Source organism: Gymnodraco acuticeps, unplaced genomic scaffold (assembly GCF_902827175.1).
Source record: "Gymnodraco acuticeps unplaced genomic scaffold, fGymAcu1.1, whole genome shotgun sequence".
Taxonomy (NCBI): domain Eukaryota; kingdom Metazoa; phylum Chordata; class Actinopteri; order Perciformes; family Bathydraconidae; genus Gymnodraco; species Gymnodraco acuticeps.
Window position 1 is genome coordinate 244,051 of NW_022991959.1, and position 19,041 is coordinate 263,091.

General features: G+C 41.3%; 1 protein-coding gene across 2 annotated transcripts in view; it reads right to left on the reverse strand.

The window, feature by feature from the left end:
- Positions 1 to 11,623: 11,623 nt before the first annotated feature.
- Positions 11,624 to 19,041, reverse strand: part of LOC117536011 (chemokine-like protein TAFA-2) — a 101,582-nt gene continuing 94,164 nt past the window's right edge. For both annotated transcript variants that reach the window (XM_034200716.1, XM_034200717.1), the window contains exon 6: positions 11,624 to 13,390. The gene's annotated coding sequence lies outside the window, so the exon portion shown is untranslated. The remainder of the gene's footprint in view (positions 13,391 to 19,041) is intronic.

Below are 19,041 nucleotides of genomic sequence, written 5' to 3' on the forward strand. Positions count from 1 at the left end.
TTAACTTGTAAGACTTTTAGGGTCACTAGTACGGTCAGAGGGTCACTAGTTCATCAAAAAGCTTACAAGTTGGGACTTTGGTGCTACTAGTGCTGCTCCTGGCGTAACTAGTAAGGCTTATGTGCTAACTAGTCAGACAAAAGTGTCACTAGTTGCTGAAAAAGAGTGACTAGTATAATGTTTTATTTAACTAGTAAAGCAGAGTGCCAAACTAGTTTGACCATATATCTAACAAGTTAAAGAGCTAACTAGTGTAGGCAGCTGCCGTCTGATATCAAGGATATGGAATAAATACTCAAATGGCTTGCCATAATAGCATGGTAATTACAAGCCTAACATCCATGTGATAATTGCCTGACAATGGTCAAGGCAAAACCCTTCTGTCGGAGAACATTTAGGAAACCTATATGTATTGACTTATTATAAATTCCCATGATAACAGCTGTTGAACTATTTTCTGACTGACTAACTGACTGACTGACTGACTGACCAACCTTGCCATCCCTAGAGCATGGAAGGACTGAAAACGAATTTATTAATAAAATGCAGAAGCACGGCAACACACAAACAAGCACCATCATTTACCTTAATTTGCAAATGAAGTTATCAATTGGAACAAAAATGGTCCAATTTGTTACATAATAGTACTATAATGGGAATGGTGTCGCATGTTTGCCAGGTATATTGAAACCTACTTCCTTTAAGAAGTCACTTGGGCTGGGTTGAGATTTAAGCGGGGTGAGCGGGTGGGTAAGTGCGGCGTTGGAGAACTTTCCCTGAACTCTTCCCGGCTTTGTTTCTTCTCCTTTCATCTGGGGTCACTGTCAGTGGAGGTTTATCTTGTTAAAAGCCCTGAGATGAAACGGGACTATTGTATACAAGCGTTTATATATAATAATGTGATTGGTAATAGTTGTTTGGTTCCGGGATCTTAGCACAGCACACTGCATGCTGTGGACCGCATATCCAAAACATGGAGAGAAGCTGCGGTTTGTTTGCTTTTCTGTGTTGGTTCATTATTGTGACTCCTGAGACACATCCTGTTGAGCCAGGCGTTGGCAATTCGGAGACAGTAAACCATGAGCGGCTCTTCCAGTGACTCGTTTTGCTTTCTGTGTTCAGCCGAGCTGCCACTGTGTGTTGGTGTTTGTGAGAAAGAGGGGTGTGCTGTCATGCTTACAGGTGCTTCCCATGCAGCGCTCCATATGAGAGCCGGCGTGCCGCGGAAATCAGGCTCATTAATGTTTCACAGCGGCAGCTGGCTGTCCACACTCTGCTGATGAACAAACAGGCTCCCAGCAGCCTCACATTCTGAAGAGATAGTGTACAAAGGGTTAGTGTGGGGGTGTGATTTATTGTTAATTAGCTTGTTATATCAATCTTGGACCTAGTCATAGTCACTAGGTATGTTATTGAATTACAGTTTCCATAGAATCGTCTTTGTTAATTATTACATTAAGTGAGCTCAAGCTCAAGCTCAGAGGAAATGCAAAGAGGCTGCATTTAGATATAATACAGTTAAGTGTTAGTTAATGTAAAGAAATGTATGTGCGTTCATGTGCAGACGTATATATAGTTTGTTAATTGGATAATTCATATCCTGCAAGACTCCTAAAGACGTCATGAGATGATGACCTTTCGACATCTGGAACATGTCCAAGTTTAGGAGAACTGACTATGTGTGCGTTAAACATGTTTAGGGAACGTGTTCGTGTGTCATTTAGAAAACGTATATCTGCCCTGTGTTTCTTGTATTCGTGGGAGCATTGCTGGATGATTGCTTGAGCGCAGGTAGTGTTTCCCCATTGTTGTTTGGTGGTGCGCAACTAAATAATAATGATTCATCTCAACTATTTCTGTGTTTCATTGATTCCTCTCTGTTTCATTATTTCCTGTTGTGAGTGCTGCATTGCCACAACAAGCTGCTGTCATGTTGTACAGTATATCTATATACTATTCAGGGTTTCACTGAAATGCATATTCCTCCTGACAACAGTGCTCAATTAAATGGTGTCTCTTGGACAATCCATGATATGATATATGTACGTGCTTTAAGCTAAATTACATGAAGCAAACTGTGTTTAAAACGTTAAAGTATTAAAATAAATGGATATTCTAAGTTATTTATGTAAGACACAAAGGCATTAAGACAAGATATACAAGTGCAACAAGTTGAAGTTATAAGCAAGATGAACATCTGGACAAAACATAAGTTGTTACGTTTCGGTGGGTTAACATACGGTAGTTTCTATGTGTCATACAAAATATGAGACTAAATGAGACGACTAAACGTTGTCATGTCAACACGAGTCAGCAGTTAGCTTAGCCATAGGGACATGTAGTCATGGGACCATGCTGTAGTTCCTTTATAGACAAACATTAGCTTTACTTAAGAAAGAATTAAGTGGTTTTAATATGTGGAGATTATCCTGCTGAACTAAACATGTAACGGTACGTCCACACAGCAGCTTTAAACAAATCTTCCAACGCTTCTCTGCCCATTGACTTTGAATGAGGATGACGTCACTTTGCCTCGCTTTTCGCCGAACTGCATTGTGGGGGAGCGAAGCGAAGATTTCCAGGATTTCCAGGATTTCCAGGATTCAAAAGTTGAGCAATGTTCAACTTTTGAAGCTGAGCTGGAAGCATCAGCCAATCAAATCCCGTTTATGCAAATCTGACAGTAGAAGCGCTAGCCAATCAAACCGCGTGTAAGCAGGGAGAGCCAGACCGCAGTTCATTTCCTCATATTCCAAACGAGAAATTACGGTAGCAAATCACCCGGTTCTTTACGACCAGAACTATTAACGGGATACAAACCGGAGGAACCAGGCATGGAGGAGGTGGCTGAGACAGTGGGGGAAACTGGTAGGTTTTCGCCTGTTTGGGGAGTTTATTTATATATATATTGCTCGCATAAAATCCCCGGGGTTTTTTGCTTTGTATGTCGGGGGCGGGAGATTCATGTGATTAGTTGTTGGTCGCGTTGCTCGCAAAAAATCCCCAAGCTTTCAGACACGCCCAGCTCCAAGATTTTCAAGATTTTTGAAAAGCTGCTGTGTGGACGTACCGTAAGTATCATAAAAGTGTGTTTGCCACAGAGATTATTTTCTGCAATATACCAAAAGTCATCACTGTATTGTCAGGTGAAAACTTCTGATGAAACTCTGAATCATGTACATGTGTGAGCATGTCTGACGCACCATCCTTAGAGCCCCCACAGCATAAACCAGCGCTGCCTCCAAATAGAGTTGTAGAAACACGAGAATCCAGGGCTTAAAGAACAAAAGAAGAGGTCAAGTTCGAGAGTCAGCGAGATTAGAGCCGTCAATCCGGGCATCGAGGCCTCCTTATGGGATCAACCATAAAGTTGTAATCGAGGCAAAATAACTTTTTCTAGTCCACTGCCGCACTCCGCCGCCCTACACTCTCCCCCCCACCAGCAGCACCAGGCCTGGGTTGAGATTTAAGCGGGGTGAGCGGGTGGGTAAGTGCGGCGTTGGAGAACTTTCCCTGAACTCTTCCCGGCTTTGTTTCTTCTCCTTTCATCTGGGGTCACTGTCAGTGGAGGTTTATCTTGTTAAAAGCCCTGAGATGAAACGGGACTATTGCTGCTGAACACTAAAGGCCTGGCACACACCTCACAGTTTCTCTTTGTGCTAAATATGACTCATTTAGTCTGGAGGGGAGTAAGCTGACCACATATACCTGATTAATGAACTTGTGGCTGGGAAAATCCACAACGTGTGAAATTGCAAGGAATAAAATGGATTGTGCAAAGAGTTAAATAAGAAACGCTGCCACAAGGCAATACAAAGGGAAACTATGATGATTGTGCAGCTTGCGATATACTGTAGAGCAGCAAGTGACACTGGGAGGAAATGTGTCCGCCGTGCCTTCCTGAACACAGAGGCATACCTCCAGACATGTTGTATCAGGCAGATAAAGACACTGTCAGGAAACAAAGACCCTGACAAAACAGACAAAAGACACATTTGTTGGCTTCTGATTGCCACCAAACATCTGACAGTTATTAAAATGACTTGCTTTCATGAAAAGCTTGTGACTTCTCCCTGCAGTGTCATTTGGTTAATGCCAATCTCCTCGCACCATTGTTGTTCAGCTGGTTTTATGAGAGCCAATCCATCCCGGCTGCACAGAGAGAGCAGCTGAGCAGTGGTAGACACAATGTGAGAGCAGAGAACTGTATCTGCTGCTCAGGTAGAGGACTCTGATGGCTCTCTCAGCCTCCATTGCTCTGCTCTGTTGTAGTTGTTATTCTCTTCTGCTTTTACACTTTTCAACCAATTATTAGCTTCCCAATAGAATGAGAAATGTGTGTCAGCGGGCAGACAATGAAGAGGCTCTCTGTTTCATTCTGTTTCTAACTCTGCTTCTGTGAACACCACAGTCGGTGACTCAGAACAATGTGGTCTGGAAAACCCTTTTAGTTTTACTCCTTTTACTGTTGATGTTGTTCGTGAAGTCTTAACCAAGCTAGATCCTAAAAAACCGGCTGGTCCGGACAACGTAGAACCTTTCTTTTTAAAGATAGCTGCAGATTTTATTGCTCCACCTCTTACTACTCTTTTTAACCTCTCCCTCAGCACGATCAAAATCCCAAAACTATGGAAGTCAGCATATGTCTTGCCTTTACTAAAAGGAGGGGAGGCCACCTTATTAAACAATTATAGACCCATCTCTAAGTTGTCAGTTCTGGCTAAGGTTCTTGAACGCCTAGTGAGTGAACAAGTAAAGGTGTTTTTATGTACAAATGACATCCTGTCTAAACATCAGTCAGGCTTCAGAAAGCAACATAGCACCATCACTGCCACAATGAAAGTGGTGAATGATGTGGCGAGTATTTTAGATAATAAGCAGAGTTGTGCAGCTCTATTTGTTGACCTATCCAAAGCTTTTGACACCGTCGATCATCGCATTTTGAAGCAGAGGCTACTCAGTATAGGCATATCCAGCCATGCAGTGGAGTGGTTTGTGAACTACCTCTCTGAAAGGTCCCAATGTGTTCAGTTTGATGGGCTGTCTTCTGAGTGGTTAAACATTACTAATGGTGTTCCACAAGGTTCTGTTTTAGGTCTATATTAATAGTTTAGGTGAAAATGTCGAAGGAGCAACCTTACATTTTTATGCGGACGATACCGTTATGTACTGTGCAGGTCCCTCGATTAACGAGGCTGTTGTTAAATTACAGGCTGTTTTTAACATTATTCAGGCTCAGCTCTCTGAGCTTAAGCTTCTTTTAAATGTGGATAAAACCAAGGTAATGCTCTTTTCTAAAGCTAAAGCTAAAAATACACCAGAGACTGCTTTGGATATTGTAACTACGCAAGAAATACAACTTGAAGTGGTTACCTGTTACAAATACTTGGGTATCTGGCTTGATGACTGTCTCACTTTTAAACTTCATGTAAATAACCTGCTTAAAAAGCTGAGGGTTAGGCTAGGTTTCTTTTACAGAAATAAGTCCTGTTTCTCGCTTGAGGCCAGGAAAAGGCTCTGAGACCTTTGACCTGTGCTGGATTATGGTGATTTGTTATATATGAATGCACCTGCCAATTACCTGAGCAAGTTAGATGCTGCGTATCACAGTGCACTGAGATGTTTGACACATTGTAAAGCACTTACGCATCACTGTACCCTGTATACCAAGGCGGTTATGCCATCACTTACTGTACGGAGGCTCAGTCACTGGTACTTTTTCATTTACAAAGCCATGTTGGATAAACTATCATCTTATATCTGCTCCCTGATCTCTCTGCGAATTGAAAGTACTTATTGCCTGAGATCGCATGCTGTGGTTTTATTAAATGTGCCAAGTGCTAGGACTGTCTTAGGGAAGAAAGCTTTTAGATGTGCAGCTCCACTAACATGGAACAGTCTGCAAAAATAATGGAAAATTACCAAGCTAGTACCACTACATGTTTTTAAAGCTCGGTTGGATGCTACAAATCAGATGCTGTTGGTACCTGTACTTGTGGTTAAATATGTAAATTGTAATCCCTGTACATTTTTGCTGTATGATGTCCTTTTGTTGTTCTGTTGTTTATGTTTTTATGTCTTCTTGTGGAACCTGCTGCTACAGGTCTCCCTTGAAAAAGAGATCATTGATCTCAATGGGATTTTACCTGGATAAATAAAGGTTTTTAACTGAATTGAATTGAGGCAGCTGTGAAGAAAACCGATTTCGACAGACATTATGCAGATACGTCCTCTTTAATCTGGCTGGAGCACAATGCTAAACTGCTCGATCCCCTGAAAGCAAAGCTGCAACAGCTTTCCTCACCGAAACGTGTGCTGATATAAATCAGTGGTAAAAAATGACCATTAATGTTGTGACATCTTCAGCTCCAACAAAGGATTGGTTAGCAATTTCATACAACATGTTCAGTAAATGTTTATTGGCCAAACTTTGAAACTCCATGCTTCACAGACTTTTTTTCTATTTCTTTCACACCAGTAATAGGGTCAAACAATTCTGTTTCCTCAAATAGAAGTATCACTGGCTGTTCCATTGCTCTCTGTGTGAGTTGCTGTTGTCAGGGAATGGAGAAGTGGAAAGCTCTCTCATGAGCGGGCTGCCGACCTCGGCTGACCCTGTTTCTGTTCTCTTTTTACATAAGACAAGATGAGACTTGTGCCAGAGTTACAAAAGATACAATAAACACTGCAGCATAATAATAATAGTAACAATTATAATAATACAACTTTACACTAACAGTGCAGTTAAAAAAGAACTACAAGAAACATAGAAGGTCAAATAATGAATGTAAACCCTACAGTGAGGATTGTACATGAGTGCTTTAGACAACAATGTGTGCTGATGTCAGTAATGCACTGGGGAACAGCTGATTTCGTTATTAGTTTAGATCTTACACTATTCACCTGTGTCTTGCACAATTTAAAGACTGTTTACTCAAAATGAGTTTTTTTCATAACCATATTAAGACTGAGTGGATCTGTTCTTTTATCATGTATAGCCTAATTTATCAAATGTTATTTTTATAAAAGCATGGAATAACTTTAGTCCTTTTTCTCTTCAGGTTTGTTCATTTATTTTTGTCAGTTCAACTTATTTATTCTGAATAATGAAATGATACAAAGAAATATCAAAAATTCCCTTCGTCATCCAAATAAAACCTGGCTTTATCCAATGGAATATTCATTTTCTATGCAATTTAGCACATATTAATAACATTTTGCATTTCTTGTATTACACATTTAAGAAAATGTATAATACGTAAGAAAATTGTCGATCAACTGGGGTTCCATAAGGATCCACTGTGTACCATGACTGCACATCTCAGACAGTAATACAATGTTATTACAACCAAGAGGAATGATATACCTGTTACCCAGGTGCTCTCAGAACTCACACTTAATATTATTGCTTTCTAATAACCTAATAAAGTGATATGATATTTGTTGACATCATTATAGCCAACATTTCAGTGTTTTCAGCGTGGACAGGATGACTCCTGCTTCCCCTACCTCCTCCATAAGTAATCTAACCTGCTGCCGGGGGGGGGGTTCAGAGCTCAGGGGAACAGGAGCGATCCATCTTAGTGCTAATTAGATAGGCGTGAGTTAATTGGCGTGAGATGAGCGGACGTGACGTCAGCTGGTCTGTGTACGTGCTCAGAGATCTATTCTCATCAAATATCCCATAACTGAATATAACGATAGCCCCCCTGAGGGCCGTCTAAACAACACTAATGGCCACAACTGTGATGCATTACTGCAGCGACCTATTGTATGATGACACTAATGTATATCCTCAGGGGGTGGGGGGTGTTCAGCACGTATCAAGCACGTACAAGTGCATATGGTCTGAATAAAATGTCTTTTTTGTGCTTGGCAATCATCAGTCCACCAAACATGCCAATTACATGCTAAGAGTAATAGAGTGAGGCCTCATATTTATTCCTATACGTTTACTGTCCACCTCCACACCAGGGATTACAGATCCTTTAAAGCAGGGGTGCCCACACTTTTTCAGCTTGGGAGCTACTTTTAAAATGACCAAGCCCAAAAGATCTACCTCCAGGGCTGCCCCTGCCCAATCTGTGTCGCGCGCGCGGGGTGCTAAACGGCGGATAAACTGTGGCGCGCTTACACTAATTGCGCCGCATAAGCGCATAATAGTGCGCCGCATTTGCGCTTCAGATGAGGAGGTGAGGCCCCCTCATAACTGCATGAACCCGTATGGCACAATACAACTCAGACTGGCTTACCTGTACGTCAATCAAGCGGCAAATGCCATAGTAAGGATGGATGATAGGCTAACTTTAAAAAAAAAAAAAAAAAATTATTTTTTTTTTTTCAATGCCATGCAATCTTCCCACACTACCTTTGCAATCGACGTATTGGGCACCCCTGCTTTAAAGGATGGAGTTGTTTCTACTTCCTGTTCTGAATATTGTGGTCCTTTTTCTTATGACAAATGTACAGACATTCTAACTTCCCCAGAAGTTAATGAAAGTCTTCATCGTCGTCTCATATCCCCACATACACAGTTGGCTTCACTGATGTATTCTGGGAAATCCAATGGTAAAAAGTGCCCGACACCCACAAATTGGAACAGACTCAAATCAGAAGGCTACACTTTAAATAATAAATGACAGCAAACACTCACATAGTTATGACTCTGATTTAGAAAACCCTATAGAAGAATAGTTCCATTTTTGTTGGACCCACATGAACCCACTGTACAATAAGAGGGCATGTATTTGTGCTAATTTGCCAGATGGATGATGTATTATATTAAAAATGCATTACCAAACCTGTCATATAATATAATCATTATTGTATTTTCAAATACATAATAAAGCAGACATTTATATCACATTTATTTATACTACTGACATCCAAAGTGTTAGGACGAGGCCTTTTAAGATATCAGGGAATAGTCTGAGAGATGTCTTAAAGGCAGATTGTTTTAAAGTGTGTAAGGTATGAGCTTAAAACAACCATTGGGTAAAGCGGTGAAAATATTCAAAATATAATGTTCTTTAGACTGATACATTTAAGATCTAAATGGCAGCTAGGACACTTAAATACACAATTCCATAGATGCACAAAACAATACAATTATGTTTAAATAACATCAAATGATCACAACAGTGCAGTTCCCCTCTGCTCTTCTTCTTTTGTCATTTATTTTCTTTTTTAAGGACCACCACTTTAGTGCTTTGGTCATTTGGTTAGGGTCTCCCTTCACATGGCCTTCAGACTGGTATTATTTAGCGAGAAGAGAGACTTTTGTTCCATTCTTAAGGCTCTACTCCACCATTTTCACATAACTACTTTTACTGTCACATAAATGTGAACGTATCGCACACTTTGATCCGTTATGATGCAACGGATGTTTATAAAAATGCTGACATTTCATTCCCTCACTGTGAGATGGATGGAATAAAGACGTTTCTATAAGCTGCAGAGTGTTCTCCATTCTGGTCACGCCTGGATGGGATGGAGTTCTTCAGCTGAGACGAAGCAAAGTTTCAGACCGGCGTTCCCAGGCTGGGCTTAAAGGATTCTAACACAGCGAAGTGAGAAGGCTACTGCGAGTCAACACTTCTCACAGCTGCACCCTTTATGATACGACAGAAACATACACAGTACTACAGCTATTTCTTTATCTGATGGCTTGATGAGAGGAATCGCATCGAAATGTCATGCAGCGGGAAAACAAATAACATGATGCCATTAGATATGTCCTTAGTTTTTGAACATTTGCTACATAATCTGCTGTGGCCTGGGAAGTTTGGGAAGACTATAGAACCTGATTTACATTCACATCTTTAATCCTTTCCCCAACATGTCATTCTGACCTTTTGTGATGTAAAACCAATTCAACCAAATCAATTAAAGGAGAATTATTTTCCCAGAGAATCAATGAGCTCCATTCCCCTGGTAGACTGTGTAATTACAAAACCCTCATTAGATTATGAAACTATGCAACATATGGTGAGAGGAGGAGAGGCCTTTGAAGTGCTCTTGTAATGACTGCAGTAAAAGAAGAAGAGTGAGGATTGCCTGCCTTTACTTCCTTTGATTCTGTTGAGAGAAATCAAAGCGAGGGTTTCTGTATTTCCAGCCCCCCAATCCCCAGACCCTCCCCTGACTCCTCTGAAGTGACTCAGATACCGGCCGGGAGTCTGGCACTGACCCTGCATACGTCAAAGTGTTTTGCCACGCAGAGGCCAGCGGTGTCAACGCCTTTTGAGAATGTTTGTCGTGTTTTCAAAGGACGCCTTCAGCAGAGAAGAAGGAGGCTGGATGTTTGAAGGAAGCGCTCGCTCCTCCTGAAACATGCACCGCTTCAGGCAGCGCTCGTCTTCTGTTCTCTCTGCATCGCATTTCACACGCTTTGGAAAAGCAAACAGAGCCATTCAGCGTGACCGTGTTTGACAGACAGGCAGCAGGGTTCAGAGCAGGGTACGATACTGAAGACAGACCCAGAGCAGAGAGTCTGTGGAGCATCTGCTGCGCTCACTGATTACACTGATGTCTTTGTTCTGGAGACATTTCTTCTCCTGTAATTTCCCTGAAGAAAAGCATTTAGAAATGTGCAATGCAACAAAAAGCATGGAAAGTCCTCCCCAGTGAAGGGCTTCCTGAGCTGTGGGTTGAGATGCAGATTGACTCGCAGGTTGTCTGCTGGTTGGTCCCTTTATGGCACCAATATGAATATTTTTAATAAGCCTGTTTCCCAGAGCAAGGGAGGCTAATATCTCACCGGGGTCCTCGTCGGCTGAAACATTTAAGAAGCTCTCATCTACAGCACAATTATATGTAATGAACAATGTATTCATTTATGGGAGGGTGCGTTTGTATATGAACAGGATTTATTAGCAGGCTGTGAGGACATGTATAACAGTGGTAAACCAAACGTTATTAGGCAGGTTCTGAATTCAAGAGGAGAATCTTTTTCTGTGATTTCTGAGCAGATTTCTGGGCAATGCTGTCTTTGGAAGTCAACTCATTAAAGCTACATCATGTCTGTGTGTTCAGATATGAGTTATGATTCTGAGTAGCAAACATTTTGACGCTCAATTTGGCTCAACGTGATGGTTGCTGTTGTCTCATATCCAGCCAGAGATTGTTGCCAAATGCAACAATGTGTTTCTGTGATGAAGCATCCACTTGTAGTTGCGGAACACTTTCAGAAGAACCAAGTTGTAAGAACTGCTCTCAAAGGATAATAACACAGTGATCATTCACAGGGTTGATTCATTTGTTAGCGGCAGAATGATTGGACAGGTCAACAGATGGTGTTCTTGTTGTGTAGAGCAGGCTGCGATATCATTTGAAATCATTTAACAAGAAATAACAAAGCAGGGATACATCTGTGAGTTTCAGAATAATGAGACCGTTTCACCGGCTGATTGACAACAAAATGCTTCACTCCTCTGCATGACTCCAGGAGTCATTACAGGGTGTATACAGAACCACTGAAAACCAACTCTGGCTGGTGATTTAATAACTTTATCACCACTTCTGACGTGACGAGTACCTTTGATGTTACTGGGGGTTGGAAGTCACTTCAAATACAGTTGATAGATTTGGACTGAACTCACAATTATCCACCAGGCATCTAACATGTTTTCAGCAACATTCAGGGTCTAAAACTGTAGTTTGGTTAAACACACCGATATCACCATTCACAAGCAGGCTTACACATCTTTATAAATGGGTGAATGCTGACGTTTTTTAAAAGTGTTTGAGGTGTTGTAATGTCTGGAAAAGCTCTATAAAAATGAAGTCAATGTACATTTACATTTTACAGATGTTGGAAGATTGGATGGGATCAGTTGATCAAACGCAAGAGACACAATCAGCAAAAAATCTCTATTTACATTCATTTTTTCTCTCAATAGTTTTTCCTCTACTTGTTGATTTAGCTTACTAACTAATCAACTAATCAAATATCATGGTTTGGGTAAGAACAAATACAGTAGGTTTCCGTATTACGCGTCATCCTCACCTAACTTTAAATGATTCCTTTATGAGTGTTAGTTTCACACTGAACGTACACACTAGCCTCCTTGGTGAAAGTCCCATTGTTGTATGTATCTATCCCTCCCACTTATTACATACACACACTTTTCCCACTTACTTACATGTCCCGATTTCCAGAGCACTTGTGTATGGTCGAATATTGGCGTGGATTGGTTTCCATTGTCGATAATTAAAACGTGATGTATGTCATACAGATCCTAAAGGGTGCCCTGTGCGCCCTTATCAGACGCCAAGGGGATATTTTACTCTGGACCACAAATGTGTACCTTAAGTGTACAGGAAAATGTCTCCAAATGTAGATATTATCCTATTTGGACCAACAGTGCTCCATTTTCTGACAATAAATCCAAAAGTTGTTGGTCCGAAGTGATGGACAGGCCGACAGACCGGCATTGCATTACCACGAGATACAAACTATAGTCATTGTTTTTATACACAAGCGTTAGTTACACAACCATACTTTATTACTGATGTCATCACTTACACAGACAGAGGAAGTGTCAGCGGTACCTACTGAAAAATCATCCTTGAGTAACTAGTGGAAAACAGTTTGTTGTCATCACACACTCTGGACCAGATGCTTTGTGTTTCATTTGAGATGCTGTCAGCTAACCGTTCACCTGCAGAGCTGATACAGAACCGAACCTGGCAGGAGCGAGGGAAACAGCAACGGAACCATTTTCCAAACAGAAGTTAACCACGACTGAATCCAACTTCCTGTCTGTTAAGAGCTGCTGGGTTTGATCAGGTTATACCTTCTTACAGCACTGGTTCCATTAGGCTGTGCTCATAATGTGTAGTAGCTTCAGATTCAATTCCAGGATGTCCCCCTCTGTGCCATGGAAAACAGTATGAAACCATGATAAATGTGTTGGTGTATTTCTTTGAAAATCCCCCTGAATATCTGCTGCCAAGCCACATATTTTCCTCTGTATGTGAAACTTTGAAACTACACGTTGTTATACAAGGAAGCCATTATTTGACTGATAAAACATAATGATATTTTATATTGAATATTTGCGATGCTTACTACAAACTGACCTGCTGTTCATCCTGGTCAACTTGTGATACAGCTCCCCCATTGGACTCTAGAAATACCATATTGGGAGAGTTCCCGTTGTATCCTCTAAAAGCAGTAAAATGTCAGAGGATGAATCCTGTTGTCCATTAGGCTGATCATCTGGAGTCCTTCAAAAAGAAGTGTTGAATGATCAGTCCTCGACGTCCATAGAGAAGAAGCATCCAGAGTTTTCCAAAGATGATTTGCAGTCCAGAAGAGAGGAAGTCTCTATTTACAGAACGGTGACTTCTTTTGATCGTCCGACTGGGAGCAGAGCTGTCGGCTCACCTGTCAAACAAAGAAACAGTGTCAAAAATAAGACATCAATAAAATTCCATCGAAAAAAGTTTGTGGGGGGTTTGACTCTTTTTTTGTAGTGTGTTTGAATGGTACTTGTACATAAATGCCAGCTTGTCTACACGTATTATAACACAATGGACCACTGTGAGGCTGACGCCATGGCTGAGGGTGAAAGAAAAGCACCTACGGTAAAAATAACTTTATTAACAGAAAATCCAACAAAGAAGAGTTGTGACTCCAGCCCACGTTGATTGACATGTCAAACATGTTGGTAAAGCTGTTGCCAAATCAAATGCATTATTCATCGCTGAAGCCTTTCTTTCATTCTTGCAGTTTATTTTTTATATTTTCCACTGTGAGAGAACTTCATTAAATTCAGGGAGGAAATAATAAAACGTTTTAAACCCTGCTGGTGGGAGGATGAATCAGACTTCATGCTCACAGATTTCCTTTGAGGCTTAGTAATACTTTATCATGGGGCGGTTCTACAGGTATAGGCCATGGCTCACTAAAACCAGAGAGGTTTATCCCATTGGGAGCATGAATATAACCTGATGCTCCAAATGGTTTGTTAACACAGAATAATCCCAGAAGCTTTCATTGCAGGTGATTGGATGGACATCTGTCAATCAAATGTCCAGTGAGAAAAGCCTTCAGTGCTCTGTTTGCTCTGTTTTTTAATAAAGTCATACTCTTTCAGGGATATAACTGAGATATTTCAACATCTACTCTAACTTCTTCAGGAGCAGACATTGTTCTCTTTGAGTCGTAACACACATAAACCACAGCCATACGTTGTAATTGCCAAAAGATCTCACGTGACGAGGATCGGTCCAGTTCGGACACAAACACAAAACTTGGCCTGATAAAAGGATTCAGCTGCAATGCAAGGTAAACTAATGAATGTGCCTTGACAATCTTCCTATAACATATCTTGTTTGTGAAGTTATTCTGAAAGATATCACCATTCCTTCATGGGTTCATGGGAAACGCATCATCTTAACTGGCGGTTTGGTTAAAAATAAATCAAGACTGACAACACCAGCGCCTTCAGCTCTTCCACACCAACCACCTGGTCACACAGAGCGTCCTCCTGACAGGATGAAGGACATGTTCCAAGGTCAGGTTGTGGAAATCCCCCAGTATCTAATAAAATACTTCTATTGTCTTCACGATGAGCACATCGATCCATCTGTTAGAGTCAGGATCTAGAATGAAGGAAGCTGGTGAGTTGGGTTTGTGCTCCAAACTAGGGGTTTTCTCTCTTGGTTTGAGGCTGTCAGATACTCTGAAGACCTCCACTCTCCTTGAGATTAAATTGCCTGTCATGAAGACCAGCGGTGAGTGGCAGCTCCTCTGCTCCTCCAAAAGCACATTCAGGAGAAGACTCAGAGGAACATAACATCACAGCCTTTATAACAACGTCCGATCGATTCCCAGCGTCCGTCAGCTGCCACCTCTGTTTGACGGACGCTGGGAAGCCTTCCCCGAACTTGTACGGCTCCATTATGGAAGCTGAACTTTTGATAGGAAACAGACAGTTCTGACAGCCTGGTTGGATTGATTCACAAATGGATCGTTTGACACAGAACAGGCCGCATCAGCAGCGCCACTCTGCACTGTCACGCATCACCCCCCATTATGCAGAAAAGCAAAACAATCCAAAAGCCATCAGGCCATCACTCGACAGAATAGCCTGCATAACCATATTAAAGCCTGGGTAAAGAGTTACCATACATCTAAGATGTCGCAGCGCTCTCTGACCAGCCTGTCATACATTCTTCCCTTAACAGTCATTTACATTCTCAGCTGTCGCCATGATTAATGTGCTACTAATTTGAGAATAACTCCTCGCTGAAAGACAAAGAGCGGAGACGCTTCCTGTCAGAAGAGAATATGTCTTCAGAGATGGATCTACACTGTGTCTCACTTCGGGATGGGGGGGCTTCATTAACAGTATTTGAGTGACTGTGTGACACAATGCTAAAAATACCGAGAGGAAAACCAAGTCTTCTGTGGGTGTTGCGTTTGTTTAATTGGTGGCTGACAAGTGCTAATTTAACTGGTAAAAGATGTATTTCCATTTAGTGCCTGGAGTAAGGCTCTCTGACAGACTTCACACAGCAGGTGCACAGCTCGTGCTTGTGCATTTCAGCGTGTAATTGGCACACCGCAGACCCCTTCTCTGTAATATGTTTGTGTTGTAACAACGGAAGCTGGGGTTTTCATGGTATGGCAAGTCTAAAGGTGCAATATCCAATATTTGTTGTTGAGAAACTGCTTGGGTTATCCGTAAAACAGAAAGGAAGGCTTGAGCTGCAGATTTAACTTTCTCAGCATCATTTAAACTGACTGCTTGTGAAGGAAATGTGAAGTTGTCACTGCGTTCATTTGAATGGTAGCACGGGAATTTGCCTCAGGGCGAACACAGAATGGTAGGAGGAGACGTCGTTCAATAATAATATGACACACTCACCTGATACTACGGTGTGTATCTGTTAGAAACTCACAGGGCAAAGAGTGTTTCACTCATTGGGTAGTCACAGTGACGCTGCACTGATCCAGGTGGCAATAAGGGATAACACTTTTTAAATGTTTGGCAAAAGTGACAAAGATCTTCTACTCCTGAAAACAAGCCAGATGAATAGTGTAAATCACCGCCGTATGTTCTGGTTCCGCCCTGTCGTGATCACCAACCCTGCGATCTTTCCTGGGGGACTCTTGTTTTTCATTTCCCTCTCCCAGTTTCCTCCTGGGGTTACAATTCTCCCCATCTATGAATATTTGTCACACCTTCTTCTGTAACACAACCTGTTTCTGGCGCTGTGCAGTGAGTGTTCCCATCAGGACTCGTGCTTCCTCCTCAGTGGGAGGCAGAGAGGGAAATGGAAAGTACTTCATGGATGGAAATACTCATATACTCAATAGACACGTTCAGACACCATGGAAAGAAGAATTCCCATTTTAACTTCAATGTTTGAAGGAAGAGGCATGCTATTTTCCATTGAGAGGCCAAGAGTGCACAGAGTCTAAGATATAGAATACATGGAAACTGATGAATATGATTTTATGCCACTGAAGTTCGTGCCAGAGGGAAGAATTATTCTGTCTTTTAGAAATATTCATAGTGTTTTAGGTCCCATTGTCTACATTGATCTCTTATTGGAAAAGGTCCCACCACTTTAGAAGAGGCAATCAGAAACTCATTATCCTGTTTTATTTGACAGTGCTGAAGTGATGAAGATAAAACGCTTATGGCAAATCTGCTTGCTGTCAGACATTACTCAAAAGGTGTAAAACCCTAGGCTCCCTTTACCATTGATAGAGATCATCAAATACATCTATATTGAAGAAATTGATATGCTGCCTCTCCAAGAAAAATGAACACATACATTTTGAAGGTGGACTGAATGTGTTCATAGGAACAAGACTGTATTTGAAACATGCCAGCCACACGTTTTTTGTAAAGGCAACATAGTTATGTTGCATAAAAACAAAGGCTGCTGTTATATTACAGCCGATGGATAAGGATCATGATTGTGGTTCTTCTTGATGGTTCGTTTTTTTGTTTGTCTTCCTCGACACTTCCTTTACAATTTAATTATGTCTCACTTATTATTTTATTTCCATCCATTTAAGTGATCAAATTGGGTCTTTCATTTGTGCATGAAAGTAATTTATTAAAGATTCAGAGATTGTTGTCTTAATGATATCGTTTTTTTTAAAGTCCAAAAGATGGTAACCTCTCACTACCATGTACAAGTAGAGCTGCTTGTGCTAGCGGCTAGCCTAGAGCCTAGAGACAAATGGAGTTGTGTGTTGAGCTTAGGAACGTTACTAACGGAGTGAAATGACCCAGAAGAACATCAGTGGCAGCCATGATATAAGCTGTTCAGGCTCTCTAGATCAGGGGTGTCAAACTCAATTGAAACTTTAACACTAAATAAATATCCATATATCAAATGTAATATATTACATACATTCAGTGCTGAACCGTCAGGGCCTTCAAGGTATTCAGAGAATACCCTGGAACACTCAGATAAAACAAACAAAAAATCGATTTAATTATATAAATAAAATGTATATAAAATGAATAAATGAGAATCGTATCTGTGTTGATCTGTAATAATACAGTGTTACTTTGATTTGTTTGTCCTTCTCGGCAGGGGCCGTTCTAGGGGGGGGGGGGGGGGGGGGGGCAGTGCCCCCCTAACACTGACCTCTGACCCCCTGTGGCCCCCCTAAAAATGATAAGGGAAAAAAGTGAAAAAAATGTATGATTTATTACACGATTTATTGAATGACGGAATAGGCGGAACTAACGTTATTTGTCATTCTAGTCGGACCCATTAGAGCGGTGCACTCAGGACCCATTAGAGCGGTGCACTCACTTTCACTGTCCGGCTGAAGCGCGCGAAAAACAAACACTTTTCATCTCGGATCATCAGAGGCTGTTGCATCCAAGAAAGACTGGTTTCGAGAGACTACCACGATAATTGAAGGTGAGTTAAACTATTGTATCCGTGTAATTGTAGATGTAAAGTAGAGATGTAACTGTTCATTGCCTTTATTTTTATATAAATATGATATGGTGTTAGTGCAAAAATGGTACTATAACTTAAGCTGAAGCTAACAGTAATAACTATAAGATCTATCTGAAATAAATAAGTGTACTGAAACAAATACCAATAACTGTATTGCATTGTTTTCTTATGCGCAATTACTTCATACTGTCTAGTTCTCTTTTTCGTCCTGCATTTAAATAACTGGCCCCCCAGTGGCCCCCCCAGTCAAATTGGTCTAGAACCGCCACTGCTTCTCGGTCCATGCACTACGCATTTCAGTGGTTTTGTGTTAGAAAAAAAATGCAACTAATCAGATATTTTTCTGGGTCTCTGGGAAGAATATCCTTGACAGTTTGATCAACCAATCATATATTGATTTGTAGCCAATGGGCGTATTCTTTCAGAGTTTCCCTCGGTTCCAGGGTACTCTAGAAGGCCCGGTAGGCTCGAGACAGAGGATCTAGATAATGCGACGTAGCAATTAATTTGCCGGTTTATTGTTTTTAACGTTGCAATTACCGTAACACCAGTACTTTAAATATAAATCCATGTATATATACATATATATATTGAGGAAGCGGCTGCCTTTTGGTTCTTTGACTTTTGGTGGCTGAGGTCAGCGTACTTTGCTCCATGTTTGGTGTCGTTGTGCCGCTGTTTCTTGGGCTCTGTCACTGACCGAGTTTCTTTTCCAACCTAATGAAGAATATATCACTGTTGTCCACGTTCATAAAGCATAGAACAACACCATCAGAGCACGGTGCAAAGTCTCTAGATGTCTTCCAGTAGTCCTCTATACAGAGAACTGTAGTTTCCTCCCAGCAGACGCACATTAAGAACATCCTCTGGTGCGTCATTAATATGTCTGATAGTGTCAGTGCAGTCAGATTCTCTTGAAGCCCGGTCGTCTTTTTCTAAGTCCTTTTGAATTCTCCTATCCACTATTCTTTAACCCTGTGACGTTTCACTCAGAGGTCAAGCAATAGTGGATAGGGAAAGACGATAGGAGCCGATTATTGGACAATTCGACCTCAACCTCTCTCTCCCTGCTGCTGTGTCCTGTCCAGTGAGAGC